The sequence below is a fragment of the Chiloscyllium plagiosum genome, unplaced genomic scaffold (genome assembly GCF_037043375.1).
Source record: "Chiloscyllium plagiosum isolate Xiang-an unplaced genomic scaffold, Cpla_swu_hap1 HiC_scaffold_8, whole genome shotgun sequence".
In the NCBI taxonomy this organism is placed as follows: Eukaryota; Metazoa; Chordata; class Chondrichthyes; order Orectolobiformes; family Hemiscylliidae; genus Chiloscyllium; species Chiloscyllium plagiosum.
In genome coordinates this window covers 88953829-88974511 of record NW_028270146.1, presented here as the reverse complement: position 1 = coordinate 88974511, position 20683 = coordinate 88953829, and the positions used below count along the sequence as shown (strand labels likewise).

Here is a 20683-nt window from a genome sequence, read left to right as displayed (position 1 = left end):
GGAATTTTAGTTGGAATGCACAAGTAGTAACTTGGAATACATTTGTTCAGAAATGAATCAGTGAAAGCAGGCTTTAGGTGATTCCCAATTAACAAGAGAAGGAAATGAGAAGGCAAAATAGTAAACAGGGCAAAAAAAAAGAGACTGAACAATAATCTAATCAGAGATAGGAACAGAACTTAAAGTGTACTTTTCTCTTTCAGGATTTTAATGAACAAACTGTATTGTAACAGCCTGGGTTCACACATGAAGTTGAAATGCAAATAACAAAGACATTAACATTTATTCACAAAAGGAATTACAATGCAAGGCAAATTGTTAATTATGTAGCAATTTATCATGCACACCTAACAACACAAATTGACGACTGAAGTAGGGCCTTCTCATGCAAACTAGCAGGCCTCAAAGTTCCTTTTTAAAGTTTGGATTTTTAAGCTTCCCGAGCAAAAGCCAACAGAACAGACAGTGAGATCCTATGTTACACATAGCAAAGAAAAAATTTTCTTTTGGCAGAATTTTCAATTTTAATTAGGTCCAAGAGTTGAATCAAAAGCATCAAAATAATCAAAACTGAGCCATGCTGATTCTTGGTACATGACAGTGAGTCACCTGCTGTTTGTATTTGTGCTGCTGAATTCGGCTCTTAGCTACCCAGAAACTCATTATACTTGGCTTTTGTGTCCATGTAGAAGTTTGCTATCGGATTTAGCAAGCTAGAACTAATGCACTGTCAGTGTACCTTCACTGGTGTCCTAGACTCCAAAAGGGGAGGGCATTTGGATTTCAAAACACGTTGGAAAATAACCATGTAGGCAGATAAAGACCCCATGGCATTTTGTTTTCAGGAGCACTCATAGCTACTTATAAAATTAATTACGGGTTAAAATGTGTTGGTTTGATTTGAGTGGGTATCAAGATAAGAGGCTGAATCATTGCAAAATTTTGTCTATGGCTTTATGAAGCAGCTTCATACTTATTTACAATAAAGTACTTTAATGCTGTGGTTCTGTTCGCCGAGCTGGAAGTTTTTGTTGCAAACGTTTCGTCCCCTGTCTAGGTGACATCCTCAGCACTTGGGAGCCTCCTGTGAAGCGCTTTTGTGGTGTTTCCTCCGGCATTTATAATGGCCTGTCCCTGCCGCTTCCGGTTGTCAGTTTCAGCTGTCCGCTGTAGTGGCCGGTATATTGGGTCCAGGTCGATGCGTTTGTTGATGGAGTTTGTGGATGAATGCCAAGCTTCTAGGAATTCCCTGGCTGTTCTTTGTTTCGCTTGCCCTATAATGGTAGTGTTGTCCCAGTCAAATTCATGTTGCTTGTCGTCTGCGTGTGTGGCTACGAGGGATAGCTGGTCGTGTCGTTTCGTGACAACACTACCATTATAGGGCAACCCAATATACCGGCCACTACAGCGGACAGCTGAAACTGACAACCGGAAGCGGCAGGGACAGGCCACTATAAATGCCGGAGGAAACACCACAGAAGCGCTTCACAGGAGGCTCCCAAGCACTGAGGATGTCACCTAGACAGGGGACGAAAACTTCCACCTCGGCGAACAGAACCACAGCAACGAGCACCCGAGCTACAAATCTTCTCACAAACTTTGAAAGTACTTTAAGATATCTCAATACAAGCTCGTAGATTCAGTTCAAATGCTATTATTTGAACAATATTCTCAAACATTCTTCTTCAAAAACAGTACCAACATCTGTAGTTTACTTTTACTTCAATAATACTATCACAGTCTGAAGTCTCAAAGCTGTATAGCAGTTAAATATTGCAGCATTTTAGATTGCTTCACTACTGTTGCATCCCTTTCACACAGGTTAAAGTTTTGATTACAGCATACAATAGAACATTTTTTTAAAATTGTCATGAGTTGTGGGCACCAGTGGCTAAACCAGAATTTATTTCCCACCCCCATTTGCCCTCAGAAATCTTGGTTAGCTGCTTTATGAACCTATAGTCCTTGTGGTGCAAGATACCTACAATGCAGTTTTTTTTAAATGGGTGGTGGGGGGGGGGGGGGGGGGGGGGGGGAGAGAAAGAGTTTCAGGAATTTGACCCAGCAACATTGAAATAACAGTAATAATTCAAAGTCTGGAAGGTCAGTAGCCAGCAGTCAAAGTAGCAAGTGAAGTGATTTGCATGCAGTGGTTGCCCTTGTCTTTCTCGGTGGTCGAGTTCATAGAATGAAATGCACCAAATGAGCTTTGGTTAGTAATGCAGTGCACCTCATAGATGACACACATTACGGTCATTGTGCACTGGTTTTGGAGAGAATGATTATTTGGGTGTTGTTTGAGCTGGATTCACCTGAACAAGTCAGGAGTATCCCATCAAGCCTCCTTATTTGTGCTTGTAGATAGTACGAGAGTCACACACTACAGGATTCCTAGCCTCTGACTGCTCTTGTCACAATAGTATTCATTATAGTTAGTCCAGTGCAGTTTCTGGTGTGTGGTAATGTTGATAGTGGGGGATTCAACTATGATAGGACTATCGAATGTAAAGGGGACACTGTTAGAGATATTTTTCCTAATTGGAGATGATCATTCCTTGTATAGCTTAAATGTTACCTGTCAATTATCAGCCTAATCACTGAATCCCTTCAGTGTGGAAGCAAGCCATTCAGCCCATTGAATCCAACCCTCCAAAGAGCATCTCACCCAGGCCCATTCCTTTGCCCCATCCTTGTAACCCTGCATTTCGCCTGGCTAATTCACCTAACCTGAACACATTCCTGAATACTATGGGAATTTAGCACAGCTACCTAAACTGCATATCATAGACTGTGGGAGGAAACTAGAGCATCCAGAGGAAACGCTTGAAGATACTGGGAGAATGCATCTCCACACAGACAGCAACCTGAGAGTGGAGTCAACCAGAGTCCCTGGTGCTGTGAGACAGCAGTGCTAACCACTGAACCACCATACCGCCCACCAAGTGTTGACAAGGTCTTGTTGCATATGGACACAGACTAATCACATTTGAAGTTAGAATGATGCAGGTCATTGAACATCCCCATTTCTAATCTTACAGTGGAGGAAATTGATGCAGCAGCTGAAGATGGTTGGGTCGAGGATACTATCCTTTGGAATATTACCAATGATGCTTTGAGAGAGAGAGTTGATTCACCTTTAACAACCTTTACACTGATTACAGCACCAACTAGCAGAAAACACCTTCCCCCTCCCTCCCACCACCACCACCACTTGTACTGCCCCTCCAATTCCCATCAACTCCAATTTTGTTTTGTCAAATGCTGTCCTGATGTTAAAGGCAGTTACTCTCGCCTCCCTTTGGAAGTCAGTTCTTTTGTCCATATTTGGACCAAGCATGGTCCAAAACCAAAGTCCAATTACACATTTATCTAACCCTGACCAGCTGTTCCTTTTACAGAATGAAGTTATTGATATAACTTTACCAAATATTTTGCTTCACAACACTCCTCTCGTTCTCTAAATGAAAGTAGATTTTTGTTGCCAAGCCACAAAGCAATAAAGCAGCATGCTCTTTAACCATAGTTAGGGGAAGGAGGCAGTCCCAGAGTTTATCTCAGACAGAAAAAAGATCAAATCCAAGTTTTTGGAATTAATTTGATTAATTCACTAGTCATCTAGCTAACTGAGTTAACCAGCGCTCCAACTGAACTCACCTGTGACAAACAAAGCACAGATATTCCAAGGAGTAAACGCAAAATCCCTGCAAGTGTTATGCAATATGTTACCCACTTTTCATGTGGATAATTGTAAATCCAGATGTGGTTAATTATGTTTTCAATTAGGAAAGAAAGTCTTGAGTGCAGTTATTGAGTATGAGTATGTAGATGTGTGTTGCAATATTTTGAGATAGGGTAAAATAGCAAGATGAGAAGCAGAATGTGCAAGTGTTTTCTTTAAAAATTATTTGCGTACTTCAACTTCTTTTGCTCCTGTTGAACTGGCTCATTCCTAAAAATGCATATGCAATTTGCGTCATGCCTCTTCCTTTTGGATGACTTCATACTAAATGTTACTTCTTTGGAGACAGCAGAACAAAGCATTAGCCAGAGTCAAAATTCTGGAATACCCTCCCTAACAGTATTGTGGATGTATTTGGATCATAGACTGAAATGGTTCAAAAAGGCAGGTCATCACCATATGTTTGAGGGCAATTCGGGACAGGCAATAAATGTTGGTCAGTCAGTGACACCCACATCCCATGAGTGAACTAAAAAGGGTAAAATCCTAGCAACAGTGGGAAAAAGAGAGATAGGGTATAGAAAAATTACCAGGACCAGAAACCAGAGAGACAATGGAGATAAAATAAAATGAATAGAAAAAAAGAGAGAACGAATATCTAATCATTGAAGAACTGAGAATATGTTGATAGTAAAAATCCATTAGTTATGATACCTTACCAAGTGTGATGCAAATATTAACTATTTTCAGCAGCTTGTTCAGAAAGCACAAGTGTTTAAAAATTAAGCCCAGAATAAGATCAGCCTGGTTTTATCTGGTTGACACCAGTTGCCATGTGCACAGAAATAAAACACTCAGTACAAACAAGTGACAATGTGCGCAAATTGAAGCTCATGTGTCAGAAATTCAGATCTAACAGTGAATATTCAAACAAGCTTATTTTGAAAAAAGTGTACTAGGTTATTAAATCATTTAATAGTTAATATTCTATCATTTCAATACAAAATGACAGTCACTTCAAACCACATGAAAAGCAAAATATCTCTTGTGTTGAAAGCAAATGGGATAGGTGATTGCCTAGTGGTATTATCGCTCTATTATTAGTCTAGAAACACAGCTATTGTCCTGGGACCCAGATTCGAATCCTACCATGGCAGATGGTGGAATTTGAATTGAATGCAAAAGAAATCTGGAATTAAGAATCTACTGATTGTTGATTGCCAAACAAAACCTATCTGGTTCACTAATGCCCTTCAGGGAAGAATATCTGCCATCTTCACCTGGTCCGGCCTACATGTGACTCCAGCTCCACAGCAATGTGGTTGACTTCCAACTGCCTTCAGAAGTAGTCTAGCAAGCCATTCAAGTGTACAAATCTTTACAAAGTCTCAAAGTAATGAAACCACACAGATTACCTGGCAGCAAACTAGGCACCGGAAAAGACAACAGCAGAAATAACCCTACTGACCCCGCAAAGTCATCGAAACATCTGGGAGCGAGTGCCAAAATTGAGAGATCTGTCTCAGACTAGTCAAGCAATAGCCTGTCATAGTCATACTGATGGAATCATACCTTACAGACAATGTCCCAGACACTACAATCATATGGGCAAAGAAACCTCCTGCTGATTACCACGTACCATCATCCCTCAGTTGATGAATAGGTACTCCTCCATATTGAAACACTTAGAGAAAGCACAGAGGATGGAAAGGGCACAAAGTGTACTCCAGTAGGAGGATTTTAATGTCTACCACCAAGAGTGGCTCAGCAGCAATGCTACAGAGCGAGCTGGTCGGGTCCTCAAAGGATATAGCTGCTAGAATGGGCCTGCATACTTGACTCTATTCTTACTAATTTGTTAGCTGCTGATGCACCTGTCCATGATACTATCAGTAAGAGTGACCACCGCAGAGTCCTTGTGGAGATGAAGTCCCACTTTCAATATTGAGAATAACCTCCATGTTACGTGGCACCATCACCTTGCTAAAGGGGACCGACTTCGATCAGATCTAGCAACTCAACACTGGGCATCCATGAGGTGCTGTGGGCCATCAACAGCAGAATTGTACTCCAGCAAAATCTGTAACCTCACGGCCCAGCATACCCCCACTCAACCATTACCATCAAGCCAGAGGATGAACCCTGGTTCAATGGAGAGTGCAGGAGGGCATACCTGGAGCAGCGCCAGGTAGCTCACCACTACCTTCTCAAAGTTGAAACTTTATTGCTGGAACAGCACAGCAGGTCAGGCAGCATCCAGGGAACAGGAGATTCGACGTTTCGGGCACAGGCCCTTCTTCAGGAATGAGCAGAGAGTGTTCAGCAGGAGAAGATAAAAGGTAGGGAGGAGGGGAGTTGGAAATGTGGTAGGTGGAAAGAGGTCAAGGTGAGGGTGATAGGTCGGAGTAGGATGGAGGCGGAGAGGTCAAGAAGAAGACTGCAGGTCAGGAAGGCGGTGCCGGGCTGGAAGGATCCGGCTGAGACAAGGTGGGGGGAGGGGGGATGAAGAAACTGGTGTAGTCCAAGTTCATCCCCTGCGGTTGGAGGGTTCCCAGTCGGAAGATAAGACGCTCCTCCTCCGACCGTCGGGTTGTTGTGGTTTGGCGGTGGATGAGTCCAATGACCTGCATATCCTCGGTGGAGTGGGAGGGGGAGTTGAAATGCTGTGCCACAGGTTGGTTGGGTTGGTTCGTCCGGGTGGCCCAGAGGTGCTCTCTGAATCGCTCCGCAAGTAGGTGGCCTGTCTCCCCAATATAGAGGGGGCCACACCGGCTGCAGCGGATGCAGTAGATGATGTGGGTGGAGGTGCAGGTGAATCTGTGGCGGATATGGAAGTTTCCTTTGGGGCCTTGGAGAGAAGTGAGGGGGGAGGTGTGGGCGCAAGTGTTGCACCTCCTGCGGTTGCAAGGGAAGGTGCCGGGAGTGGTGGTTGGGTCGGTGCGGGGTGTGGATCTGACAAGGGAGTCGCGGAGGGAGTGGTCTCTACGGAAAGCTGATAGGGGAGGGGAGGGAAATATATCCTTGGTGCTGGGGTCTGTTTGGAGGTGGCGGAAGTGACGGCGGATGATGCGCTGTACATGGAGATTGGTGGGGTGGTAGGTGAGGACCAGTGGGGTTCTGTCCTGGTGGCGGTTGGAGGGGCGGGGCTCAAGGGCGGAGGAGCGGGAAGTGGAGGAGATGCGGTGGAGGGCACCGTCGACCACGTCGGGGGGGGAAATTCTCCTTCTCAAAGGCAACTTAGAGATGGGCAATAAGTGCTGGCCAGCCACAGACTCCCACAGCCCATAAAGTGAAAAAATTTAAAAAACAAATAATTTACATCTTTATTTCTGGTAGATGCTCTCAAAAATGTGTCCAATTCACTGCAGGATGAGAGAGGGTTCAACACCAAATATGAGGAACAGAATCTGCTTTATCTTTTTAATCCTCAAACCATCCACCTAATCTTTTTCTTAATTAAAGCATTGCTATCATCTTACAATTCATGCTGTGGCTCCTAATCTTTCCAACCATCCTCTAAGTGTTTACAAATACTAATTATAAGCTCAATAGTCCTTCTCCAAAATAAAGTTAATTTGTCAATCTTTTATTATAAAATAAACCTGAGTTCAGTACATCCCAATCTTGGTTAAATCATGCATCCAAACAAATCTATTAAAACATGACTATTATTTCAGTGCTTTCACCAGTAACCTTATTCTACACCTTGGAATCTAAATCATCTGTACCTTATGACTTTGAGTCATGGCATTTTACACGGTCTCAAAACTGCACATTTTCCTTTCCCAAGTTTTTAAATGGGACATTTAATAACAAAAGTTCAAGTCAAAATAGACGTGTTTATGTCACTGCCTCAATCATGTTCAAAGCGAATAAGTGACTGTGATCCATTTTAACCAATTCTTTTCCATCTATTACATTTTGCTGGAACAATAATCCTGCTTTTATTAGAAGACTTTGCTGTCTATCTGATCAAGGTTCTGTCTCAAAAGTTTATACAAACCCTACATTATTAGCTGTAAAATAGATTGTGTTTGCTGTAAATAATGCAAGTCCAACCTCACTTTTAATTTATTGAACAACCATGATGTCGATATTCAATGCACTTTAAGGTTTTAAAAAAAAATTAACATAACTTGTACATTAATTGAGAGTACATAGTTCAATGGCTCTATATTCTAGATTTGATTGATATTACCACATTAGTGGAAGATAGATATCTGCTAAAGATATATTTTGCTATGTTTGAAAGATATGTGATTTGACTGTTAGCAGTTACTCTCACTCAGATTACATTTCCAAAAACAAAAGCAGAACACATTCTCCAGAAATACTGCATTGTCAGTGAGTCAAGGAGAAAAAGGGTTTCCTCCAGGTGCTCCGGTTTCCTCCCACAATCCAAAGATGTGCATGTTAGGTGAATTGGCCATGATCAATTTCCCATAGTGTTAGGTGCATTAGTCAGGGGTAAATCTAGGGGAATGGGTTTGGGTGGGTTACTCTTCAGAGGGTCGGTGTGGACTTGATGGGCCGAAAGGCCTGTTTCCACACTGTAGGGAATCTGATCTAAAAAAAATGAAAGTTTGATATCCTTCAGGTTTAAATATTAGAATAAAAGCAAGATGCTTCATTATAACCAGGGGAAAAAGGAAAGAATGCAAAACAAGAAGAAAAGGTTACCAAACAACAATCTTATCAATGGACACAGCACCAGAATATGGGATACACATATGAAGTCAATCTAATTAGAAACTGCTGGAGCAGAGGAATTAGAATAATTTATCAATTATTTTTCTGATTGGTGGCGCATAGGAAGCTAAAGCATATTAGTTTTTGTAGAATTACAGATATCATTGTGCATGTACTGGACCTAATCAGGTTTATGTACCTAATTAGTTTATTACAAGGTTACAAATGACCATTTAATTGAGGGGAGAAAATTATCAGTTACAAAGCAATTTTTAAAAAAATTATCAAAGAATACAGCTTTCAAAAATGATCCACATCTATCCTTCTCTAGAAAGACATTTATGAATTCCAACATTGGAAAAAAGGCTGTTTAAACTTGTCCTCCATCAAGCTAGTTATACTCATTGAGCAAATTTATTACTACACATATTCCATGATTTTCCTTCTTTCATCTAATTTCTGCCATTGTAAGAAATCCTGGAAGTAAATTCCACAGCCCCAGAACGTGAGACTGTCTCCTCTCCTTTATTCTTAATGTCTGCAATCTCTGAATGACTGGAAGAGTATGCCTCTCTTCAACATTTCATCAGCGTTTTTTTTTTTTAAGAACTTACTTCATAGAAATCCTTAATCTCCATATGCCAATAAAAATGCTAATTTTCAAGCCAGTTTCTGATCTCAGTCAGCACCATGGTCAATATATACTGTATCATCTCTGAAGGCTCAATATCCTTATGCTGTGCAACACAACATCGCAGTGGTCAAGCACTGACTTTCATTCCTGTTTATATTTTTATTCTACCTCTTATGATGGTTAAATAGAATAATTCTCTCTTTCCCTTGCAACCCCACTCAAAAGAAAATTTAACCTGAAGCTTAAGTCTTAAAGGTTTTATGGAAGTTGTGCTGACAAATGAATCTGCTTCTTCACAGAACCAAGCCTAATTCAGTAATTCAATTACTATGATTAAGATTGCTCAGAAAGTACAGCACCTAAAATCATTGACATCTAATTCTGCCAGCCATTTTTTAGCCTATTAATGTTGTTTTCTAACAAAATAATGGTCCTTTGTAGCTTTCTTAGATTTAACTCAGTCTAAGAATTAACTATATCCCCTATTTTAATATCGTCTTCAAATCCTGATGTCACTACTTCTGGGCCAATTTGCTAAACCTACATAGTTTCAATATGATGGATTATAACCCAAATTACTACCAGATACATTCAACATTTAAACAAGATTTTACTTTAATAAGATCTACAAGCTAGGAATGGCTGATAAATGTAGATCCTGAAAATAGAATTTACTGGCTGCAAAAAAAATCTTATGTGAACCCCTGGAATATCACACTTGAAGTGTGTCAGGGAAACTTCACACAGAGACTTGTAAAGAAAGAGGAGTTGCATCCTCTCAGAAATGCAAGAAATACAGAAATTCCTGTAGCCCAGCCCCAGTTTCAGTAGGTTACGAGGCTGATGAGCTAAAATGGATTAGTGTGCTGTGAAGATCAGAACTTGAGTGCAGCCATTAAACATCTATGTGCCGCAGCAAATAAATGCTCTCTCTTGCTCCAAGAGCTGAGCCAGGCCAGTTAGTGAAGTCCCTAACAAAAACAAACCAGGACAAAAGCCTGTCAACTAATTTGTAAGTCAAGAATCTCAAAATCAACTGCTTCACTACCAATGTCAGTGTTACCAGTATCATCCAATGAAATTATCATATATTTCAACCATCTACTCTTCAAGGAACTGAAGAAATTGATGCATATCTTTTAAACTGTTACCTCTTTGCTCAATTTACATTCCTACATGTCATTTTTGTTTCATTGTATTTAGTACATAATAAGTGTGCTCTTTTCTTAAATTCAAGAAAGCCTGGTCAATTTGATTCGTATGTTAAACAAATATATTTGAGTTAGGAAAAAGGTAACTACAAAGGGAAGGGAACCTTTCTACAATTGCCCTTGCTGCGGACTACCGAGCGAAGGCTTCAAATTGTCAGGGTGAGCCAGCTTATCCTTCCCTACATTTGAGCATAACAATCTTTCCCTGAGTCATAAGAATTGAGCAGACTTATCTAGGAACTAATTACAACAATAGTGAATTAAAATTAGGTTAAAATTTTAGCATATTACTACCCACTACTTTCAGTCACTTGGAAAATTGCTCTTAAGCTTTCTTACCAATGTTTAAGTCAGTTTTCTATTTGGCTATTAATTCCATACTTCTTTATCTTCTCCAGTAATCACCATGTGGTACTTCATCAAAAGCTGGCCTTAACTTTCATGTGTGATACCTCTTCAAAATAATTAGTTTTGTAAAATGCACTGCGTGCTTTGAAATCTTTTCCTACTACTTGCAGCTTTTTTGTGTCGAGATTTATAATTTCATCCTAAGAGACTTTAACCAGTTTAAGTTAATTAGGGGAACCTCAGATGATTTATTCATTTTATATGATGTTACTTGTATAGATTCATCATGTTGTCTCTAGAACTTACTCATCACCAAGGTTTTGAACAAGGGCATAATTTTACATTTGTCTAGTCTGCATGCACCATTCGAGTCTAAAGACGACTGAAAATTTATGGTCCATGCCTCTGCAGTTTGCACAACTCTTGATCAAAATTTTATTTTCTTTATCCCTTCATGGAATGTGGGCATTAATGACAAGGCAAACATTTGATTACCATTTCCTTATTGCCCTTGAACTGAATGTCTTACTGAGCCAATTCAGAGAGCAATTAAGAATTAACCACATGGCTGCAGGTTTTGAGTCATACACAGGCCAGTCCAAGTAAGGATGGCAGATTATTAGTGGCATGATAATGAATCAGGTGGTGTTATACCACAATTGATGATAGTTTCATGCTCACCATTACTCAGGTTAGCCTTCTTTTATGGATTTATGAGCAGAAGGTTCAGAAGGGAAGTGTCAAGCAAGTAAGACAAGCAAAGTAGGATCACAAAGAGAGCCCATAAAAGGGGAAATCCCAAAGTGTTCAACTGGCCATATACAATAGTAAAAGCATGGTAAAAAGGAGGAAAGGAGCTAATTAGGAATCAAAAGCGTGCAAGCGGGAGCATGGCTGAGGTATTAAATTAATACTTTGCATCGGTCTTTATCAAGAAAGTAGATACTTCCTAGCCCATGGTGATAAAGAAGGAAATTCAGTCACTGGAAGGGCTTCAAATTGATAAGGAAGCATTGGTTAAGCCACTGGTACTTAAAATTGACAAGGTTAATGATATTAATGAGATGCATCCAAGATTATTTAAGGAAGAGTTGTGGAAATGGCAGAGGCATGGTCTATAAATTTTCAGTCTTCTTTAGACTCATGTGGTGCACGCAAATTGGACAATTGTAAAATTATGCCCTTGTTCAAAACCTCAGTGGTGGATAAGTTCTAGAGACAACATGAAGAATCTTACCAGAAATTTGCCAAGTATAATTTTTGACAAGTTTTTCTCCTCTACATCTTATATACTCTTCCTAAAACTTACTAATTAAGTATGCACCACACTCTGTAATACCTCTTCATTAGTACACTCTCACTCACCACATGTGAAAGTACTGGCCACTGCCAGGACCTCCAAGGATTTACGGCATTGGTACAATTTTTAAAGCCTAGCGGCACACCTAGTCAAGCATTAATCATCCACAGTTGCTCTTCACAGTTCCTATCAATTGCCCTAGATTGGTTGGACAGAGCAAAATTGGCACCAGGCTTTGCCAACAGTGAACTAGAAAGTTATTGTTCTAACTTTCATGTCAGGAATGGTTTCTGTCCAGCAGACAGGAGAATGGGAAACTGCACATTATTGAGGCAAGAGCAGGATACTAGCAGGATAGACCCAAAATTGGTTAGATCGATAGGAAACTAAGCAATGGTTACAAAATATTTTCTGGGCTAAAGGAAGGCTTATTGTGAAGATCCTCAGGGGTCAGTATTGGGACCCTGACTTTTCTGACAGCAAACTTTGTTGTAATCGCCACCTCATGAACCAGCATGCTCGATAAACCCGCAAAAATTATATACTTCAAATCGTCTGAAGTTCACTAAGATTCTGCAAAACTATTATAGTTTTTAATTTACCTTAATGTAAATATACTTGCTGTTCAAATTGCCACATGATATTTCAACAGTTGATTCAATTTAGAGTCAATTTCATCTCAAATACCACCAAGTTAGAGGAGTCACTTGAGGGTGCAATAAGAAGGCTCTTTCCTGATAAGTTTTATTTAAGGCAAAGTACAATTATGATTTGAGTGAGTTATGCTGTACGTAATAGTGATGTGCATACCCCCTATATGATATTTCTATTACTTACTGTGTTTTTACTTTGATTTTGTGGATCTCTTGATTATCTGGAACATTTAATCAATCAGCATACTCCTGGTCCCATAGGTATTAGATGATAAAAGGTTTACAGTATAATTTATAAAAGGTGAAGACTTTGCTGTATTGGGAACAATTTCAAAGTTTGTGGATGACACAAAACTTGGAAGCATTGTAAATTGAGAGGTGGACAAAGGAGATTGACAAGTTAGTGGTAATGGGAAATAGACGACAGTTGAAATTCAATGCTGAGAGCTGTAAAGTGATAACTTCGGTACAAAGAACTTGGGAGACACAACATATATTTTAAAATGAATGTGCTGGTTCAAACTGACTTGGGTGCATTTGCACACCAGTCCTTAAAAAGGTGGTAGACAGCTGGAGGGAGCAGCTAATAAACCCTTCAGGATCCTCAACATTATGAAGAGGAATGCAGAGTACAAGTGCAAGGAGGTGATGCAAAACTTGCAGAACATGGAGTTGGACCTCAGCTGCAGTATCATATACAGTTCTAGATGTCAATAACATGTGAACACTGGGGAAGAGTTCAAAAATTTAAAAGAACAATTCCAACAATGAGGAATGTCAGTTTGGAGGAGTTGGGACTGCTTCCCTTGGGAAAAGACAATGCCAAGACAGGATTCGCCAGGGCATCTGAAATTCAAGTGGCATTACCATTGGGAGATTCTCATGAGACATCAAATATAAATACCATTGCAAACTAGATGGCCCAAATAGCCTAATTTTATGCTTGTATGTTTGCGTAATTCTATTAGATTAGCACCAGATCCACTGAGCCCAACTGTAAAAGCCCAACCTCTTACTGAAATGTAATCAGCTAATTCTGCAGAAAATTACATTGAAATAAATGCCAATTGCCCCATCATACCCAGCTCAGTATCTGTTTATGTGCAAGACCAAATGCTGATATACTTGTAGAAGCAATATCCCCATTAAAACAGTTTCAATGAGAGACCTCTCTTTTTAAAAAAAAAATTGCCTGGTCCCTTTACATTTTTTGGAATGATTTAGCACACAATACTTATTACCAAAATATCCAATGCAGTAACTTGCTGCACAGTCATGATCTTCAGTGTGAACAACAGTTAGATAAATGTACAAGTTACAGACTGGAGCAACCAACAGAACAGGAGAATTTATATGCAAGAAACACAGCCAAACTTCTCCTGCGGGTGGGGATGGGTAGTAGTTGAATCTTAATATTTAAGAACAGTCTATAGGCGATTGATGAAAAAGTCAAAATAAAAGGGATGTAGAATATGCAATTAGTGTAGATCATGAGAAGAGTGAACACCAGAGGGTCCATGAGCTGAAACAACCAGTAATGCCATAACACATTCTGCTCAAAAGCAGTTGGTGACCTAGCCATTTCGACAAAACAGTTAATAATAGAAAGCATGTTTCATAAAAAGGGTGAAGTGAACAACTGTTGACAGGATAAAATATACTGTTGCTAGTCAAAGGACTTAAGGCTGGAAATTTAGTCATTTAGAGAGAAACTGTTTATTGTGATTTATATATACAAGGTGGTACAGATACCTGGAAGCAGATCACTATTTTAACAGTTCCTGAAAATTGGACTTGACCACAAGTTGATGCAAAGTAAGTTGTCAGATTCCAAACACACAGCAAAAATACGTTTGCAATGATAAAAAAAATCTTAACAGCATTATTTTTCCTGGCCATGTCAGCTAACCCCCATCACAGCCACACCTCCAGTTGGACAATGTAGAACTGTGCAAAAATTGCCAAATAGCTAGAAAGATAGGGAATAAAACACACAAACATTCAAAATAGGTTCAGTCTGAATAGAAATCACAGGTAAAATAACTTCTTGTGACAGAAAACTCTTCACATGCAATATTGTCCTGCAACACATATCCAGCTACTATTCTCATCTACATTATAATCATGCTTTTCTTAACTACAAAATAAAAGTCAAGTTGTTCAATGAGATTATGGTGACACATGTTCAGATGGAAGGCACTTAATATCTTAATTCAAATGATATCTTGGCAATACATATTTCAAGGTTTCTTCTCGATCTGCCTTAGCAGTATCACTCTGACACAAATGAGGAGGATGTGGTTACAAATCAGTCTGGAGGCTAGAAGCCATAACTGAAGAGAATATTCCATTCACTGCTGAAGAATACTGAATTGTCAGAGGTGCTATCTTATTGGATATTAATCAATATTCCCTGACATCATTGGTGATAAAAAGATCTTTCAGCGCTATTATTCAGATGGCCTGACCAAAACCTATTGCTCAACTATCATCACCAAAAACATTAATTGGGTAGCTTAACTCATTAAACTTTTGTGGGGTATTGCTTTTAATTAATTAACTAATGCACTTAAGTTGCTGCACTGACTCCAACTTATTTTAAAAATTCCTTAGCTTAAAATAGTTCAAAGTATGAAGGGCAGCACAAAATGCAAGTTATTTATTTTATTGTCACACAAGAGAAATGTACAACAAAACAATTAAAACGAAAACACAGAACTTAAGATGGTTCAAAATAGTAATAAACATTAAATGATTATTGAAATCCTCGATTATTTGAGGTTGCAGAGAGATCCAGTTAGCTAAGTACATATACCAGTTAAGCTGTTAAATAGTTTCTATATTTGAATAGCTTCGGTCAAATAGGTCTCAGCCCTTCTGTAGTATATAAAGAATAGGTAAAAGAATCAGTTATCATATACGAGACTTCATAAATAAAGTACTTTTAATTCCGTCCAAAAGAGAGACACCTTGAAATACTTTATTTTATCCGTCCACTACTAGATAGTAACACAAGGATGACCATCGTATGGGAAAAAAATCAAATAAATATTACAAAATAAATAGTACTGAGGTTTCTGACAATACCTGTACAAATTGGATTTTCATGGTCATCAAACCAACACAGAATATAATTCATAATGTCATAAATCATGTAATATATCAATATCAAGAGTAGTCACATGATGCAATTTATGGCCTGTACATAAAGACTGGTGTGACATTTTGCAAAAGGCCTCAGGGTGGCAGGAAAGATATAGAAGTCGAAGTTGGAGGTGGTAATATAGCATGACACACAACTTGAACAGGGGTCGTCCTCCCTGTCTTATCAATCAGGTGTTTGTTCAGCATACAGTTTCGATGCATGCTTCAGTTACATATGTACTGAGAAATGATTGGGCAAGCATGCAAACGTGGTTGCCATGGAAACAGATAGCACATTCATTGATGCTGACACTAAACAGCAAAGCATTTTAGTCTTGTGCTATGCGTCAGTAGTGTAGTATAAGGAAGTTTGTCAGCAGGCACAAGAATGGTCTTACTGTAAAAATTGTTTTCTTCTTATAAAGACATTCATTTATATTGAATATTCAATATAAAGTAAGTATTTTCCCTGAGTTAGTTTATTTGGCAATGTGCCATGATGATATTCAATGTCAGAAATGTGTTCACAATCTATAGCCTGGCACAAACAAATGTCCTCCCAAACCTCATTGGTTGGGTCTTTACAACCTGCAACACAATATTCATTTATTTCATTAATCAGCTGGGTGTGCTTATGTCATAGCACATAACAGATTACACTTTCTACACAGCAGCAAATGTACCATTCAATACCTGTAATGTCATGTGAACAGGCATTTTCATAATTTTCTTTAAAACTAATCTTGGAATAGACCACGAAGAGGAAAGGAATGTGCCAATTAGGTAACATAACTCTGCCACAAAGAATGGTCAAGGTAATTAGCCAAGATTTATTGATGGTGATATGCTAGATGAATGAGGGAGAACGAAATAGAAGAATAACGCTGATGGAATTCAATGGAAAGGGGGTGAGAGCAATTTCTTGTACAAGATATACACCAACATAGATCTGGTGGGTCAAATGGTCTCTTTATATTCTGGAAATAGTTGTAACACCATGCACTATCCAATTTAAAAGCAGAAACAAGAAAGTTATTTTGCCAGAAAGGCAATGGCAAACATTCAAAGTGTACATGGGTGAACTGCAAAGATCATTCATTACTGTTTGGTGCAAAAGTGGTCAAACCATAGCTTAAAAGAAAAATTAAAAATAGCATTAGATCAAAGGTACAGGCATGCAGATTTGACAGAAAAATCAACAGATCTGAGGATGGGAACAGTTTAGAATTCAGCAAAAGAGACAAAGGGATTGATTAAAAAAGGGAACAATGAGAATGAGAGAAAGCTTTCAAGGAATTTTAGAAACTGACTGTTAATGTTTCTATGGGTATATGAAGAAAAATGATTGGTGAAAACTGCAGGTCCCCTACAGTCAAAAACTAACTATTTGCATTGGGGAACAAAGAGATGTCTGGCCAACTAAGTACATATTTTGATTCTGCATTCACAAAGGAGAACACAATAACATACGAGAAAGGTTGAGGAACACTGGGTTTAGAGAGAGGAAGGAACTGAAGACAATCAGTATTAGTAGGGAAACGATGTGGGGAAGTTGATGGCTTGTGGTTCTCGGGAATGCAAGGTAGACAGAGGGTCAACTTGAACAGGGAATACTTTATTCTGTGTTCTCTCAGCTCCACAGTCAGCTTTAGACTGCCTCCCCTACCTCCTGCTTCTGGACCTGATCTGTTCTCTTAAAAGAGGCAGCACACGCCCAAGTACATGCGTAACACTGCTCCCCCTTTATTTCAATAATCCATTAACAACATGTGTACATTTAACAATCATAACTATTATACAGGCATTGTAGCTAACATATGTACACAGAAATATGTAAAAAAGAAACATGGAAAAAGACAACTCAAACATAGTCTACACTGACATGATCAGTCTCTTGGGGTGATGGAGGGGGACAGAAACATTGTCAATTCTTTGAAGACTGTCTCAGAGGCTTTGAGAAACTTCTGTTGTTTCACAGGTATGGCTGATTAGCTGTTGATGCCCTGGGATGCTGCTGTTGTCTCCTCCTTCAGCATGGCCAACCCTGGCTTGGTCAACACTAATGGTCCTTGGTTCAACTAGGACCAGCTTGCCCATGAACCTCCACGAGTATTAGTGTGATCTGTCGCTCCACTGGTCCCATGAAAATTGGCATGAATTCACTACCATGATGATTGAGGCCATTTCAATGAATGGTGGGTAACAACAGTGGCACTTACCTTGCTAATGCGCAGGGTTCACATGGTCATGCTCTCTCCTCAATCTGGGAGCCCACCTTTGGCCACCAGAAATAGCTCTTGGCTATTTTTTTCATTCGCACCATCCCAGGGTGGCCTGGTGCACCTGTTCTAACACCATTCCTCAAAAGGGAAAGGACAACAACTCTCATTCCCCACATTTGATGCAAACAATTCCCACCTCCCAGAGGCAAGGACACAATTCTGGGCAATTTCTATGACAAGCCCTTCTTCTCAGGACTAAATCCATCACAAGGGTCAAGACCAGGTCATTCCAGGTAAAATTTTGTACCCGACCTCAGCAAGGTGTGTGCTGGTACAGTGCCACACGCCAACTGCAGTGGCAACTTCTGATCAAAATGAGTTAGCAGTTCCGACTTTTTTTTAATTAAGGCTTGCTTCACCTCCCGGTAAGCCGCCTCATATTCCTGGGTCTATTTCAACAGCTGCACCTTTTCTCAGCAATCGATAGTGCTTTTAGCATGGTTGTCCAGATCAGATATGAACCGGTTATAGTAATTTACAAGCCCCAAAAATCATCTTAGTTGAGACTCATTCTCTAGTGGGTCTTCCTGGTATCCTCCATCTTCTTGAATGCCTTGTGTATTCCCTTGGCATCAATACTCTGCAGTCTTTTAAAAACACAACTTACATTTCTCCCTTTTTACTTTTGGGTTGTGCTCCAGCAAACTTTAAAAAGTTTCTTCGAGGTTTTCAAATGCTTTTCTCAGAATCCAGCAACCAAAAAATAATCCAGATAACACTGGCCCTCTGGAATACAGCTGCAACTGACAATGTCAAAAGGAATCTGCTTTTAGCGGAACAGACCCTTGTGTGTCACTATCAGCAGCAGCAGCTGATACTCCTTGATGACCCCTATATGTACACCTGAAGCAGATCTATTTTTGAGAATGTCTTTCCCCCAGCCAGTCCACTGAACAGGTTCTCAATGAATGGAATTAGGTATTGATCCACACACAGGGCTGACCTCAATCCACATTGTGCCATCTGTTTCTAAGACTAGAACTACTGGGGTAGTCCATTCACTAGTGATTACTAGTTCCAATGCTCCCAAGTCCTTGAGATGCTCCAGTTCCACCTCCACTGGATAGCTTATAGTACTGGACACTCCTTCAGACTCCTTGGACGAACCTCCTGCTTCAATCAAAGTTTAATTTAAACTCCTTTCATTTCCCCAGGGTTCCTTTGCAGACATTTTTATACCTGTCCAAAGTCTTTTGCAAACTTGTTTTGAGTCCACTAGCCTGTTAACCATGAGAAAGTGAGGACTGCAGATGCTGGAGACCAGAGTTGAAAAATGTGGTGCTGGAAAAACACAGCAGGCCAGGCAGCATCCGAGGAGCAGGAGAATTGACGTTTCAGACATAGGCCCTTCTTCAGGAAGGGCTTATGCCCGAAACGCGATTCTCCTGCTCCTCAAATGCTGCCTGTGCCTATTAACCATGCCCAAGCTAACTTTAATTTCTGAAACCAGGAGCATCCAAATAATGCATACCTTTCATCACAAACAGAAGCAGTTTGGTACACTGGTCCCTTAGTTTTACTTTTTCCAGTATATAGCACTTCAGTGGCACCACTTGCTCCATGTACGTTTGTTATGAAGTCTTGGTAGACATCAATGACAATGCCTTTAAACTTTTCCTTATATTTTGGATTAGGGAGTCAGAGACATCGCTGCACCCATATCCACTTCCATATTTATTGTCTTCCCCTCCAATGTATGAAGAACCCAGAAACCTTCAGCTTTGCCGTGAACCGATAGGATGTTTAACCAAAGCTCTGCCAACTCTAGACCTTCTGCTTCTCTGCAGACCTAGCTAACTTCCTATTTCCTGGCTGGCAGCATGTTCTTTATGCCTTGTCCTCTGAATTCTCTCCTTTCGAAACCTCTTCGCTTGCCTGAAATTGCTAGGTGCAAATCAAGCAATGTAGCCCACTCGCGTACACTGCAGCACTGGACTAGAGTCCAATTCACTGACTCCTTATGGCCACTCTTCCCACATTAACAGGATTCTACATTGGTACCACAATCTGCTGATTTTCTGCTACTTTAGGCACCAAGGTGTTGTCACAACTGTGTTGCTTTGCTGCCGGCCAACTTTTTCAAGGGTGCCTTAATAAAAGTCTCTCCTTGTTAGTAGATTCCATTGGATGAATTTGTGTTGGAGGTCACAAACCAAACAATTCTGCAAGGCTTTTTGGAGGAATCCTTCAAATTTGCAATGTTCCACTAACCTCTAAGACAGCCACCAATTGGGCTGTGTACTCTTCTTTGTGCTGTATAAAAATTGAAACCTTCTGGACCATCAGTGGCTTTGATGTAAAGTAACTGCCCAATGCTTCGCATAGCATGTGGTATGCCTTCTCCATGGATTTCTCTGCTTTCACCACTCTTCTGGAAGGTCTTGCTCCTAAACGATACTCAAGAAAACTGATAGCTCTATACGTTTAGATACTTTGTTTGCCTTTAAGTATGCATTTAAAAAATAAGAGGATCACTGTACAGAATTCAACTTTTATCTTTTCATCAAACTAGCCTATTGCTCCAAATTGGCCCACAGTTTTGTTTTATCCCTTATCCCCCCACTTGGGTCTAGTAGCTGTTCTCAGCCATTCTCAGCCAGAATCCCCAAGGTTAATGCTCATCCTCACCGACTGTGTTAGCATGCCATTCCTCCTTGGCATTGCTCACAGCCACAATCCCTTACAACTGCTCTCCTCAGCAATTTTGGTTAGCTTCCAACTGAATACTTCCCTCTCCAGCCAT

The 20683-nt window shown here is 40.0% G+C and overlaps 1 protein-coding gene across 6 annotated transcripts in view; it reads right to left on the bottom strand.

The window, feature by feature from the left end:
* sipa1l1 (signal-induced proliferation-associated 1 like 1) overlaps positions 1-20683 on the bottom strand; it is a 415651-nt gene that overhangs the window by 356366 nt on the left and 38602 nt on the right. The window lies entirely within an intron of this gene.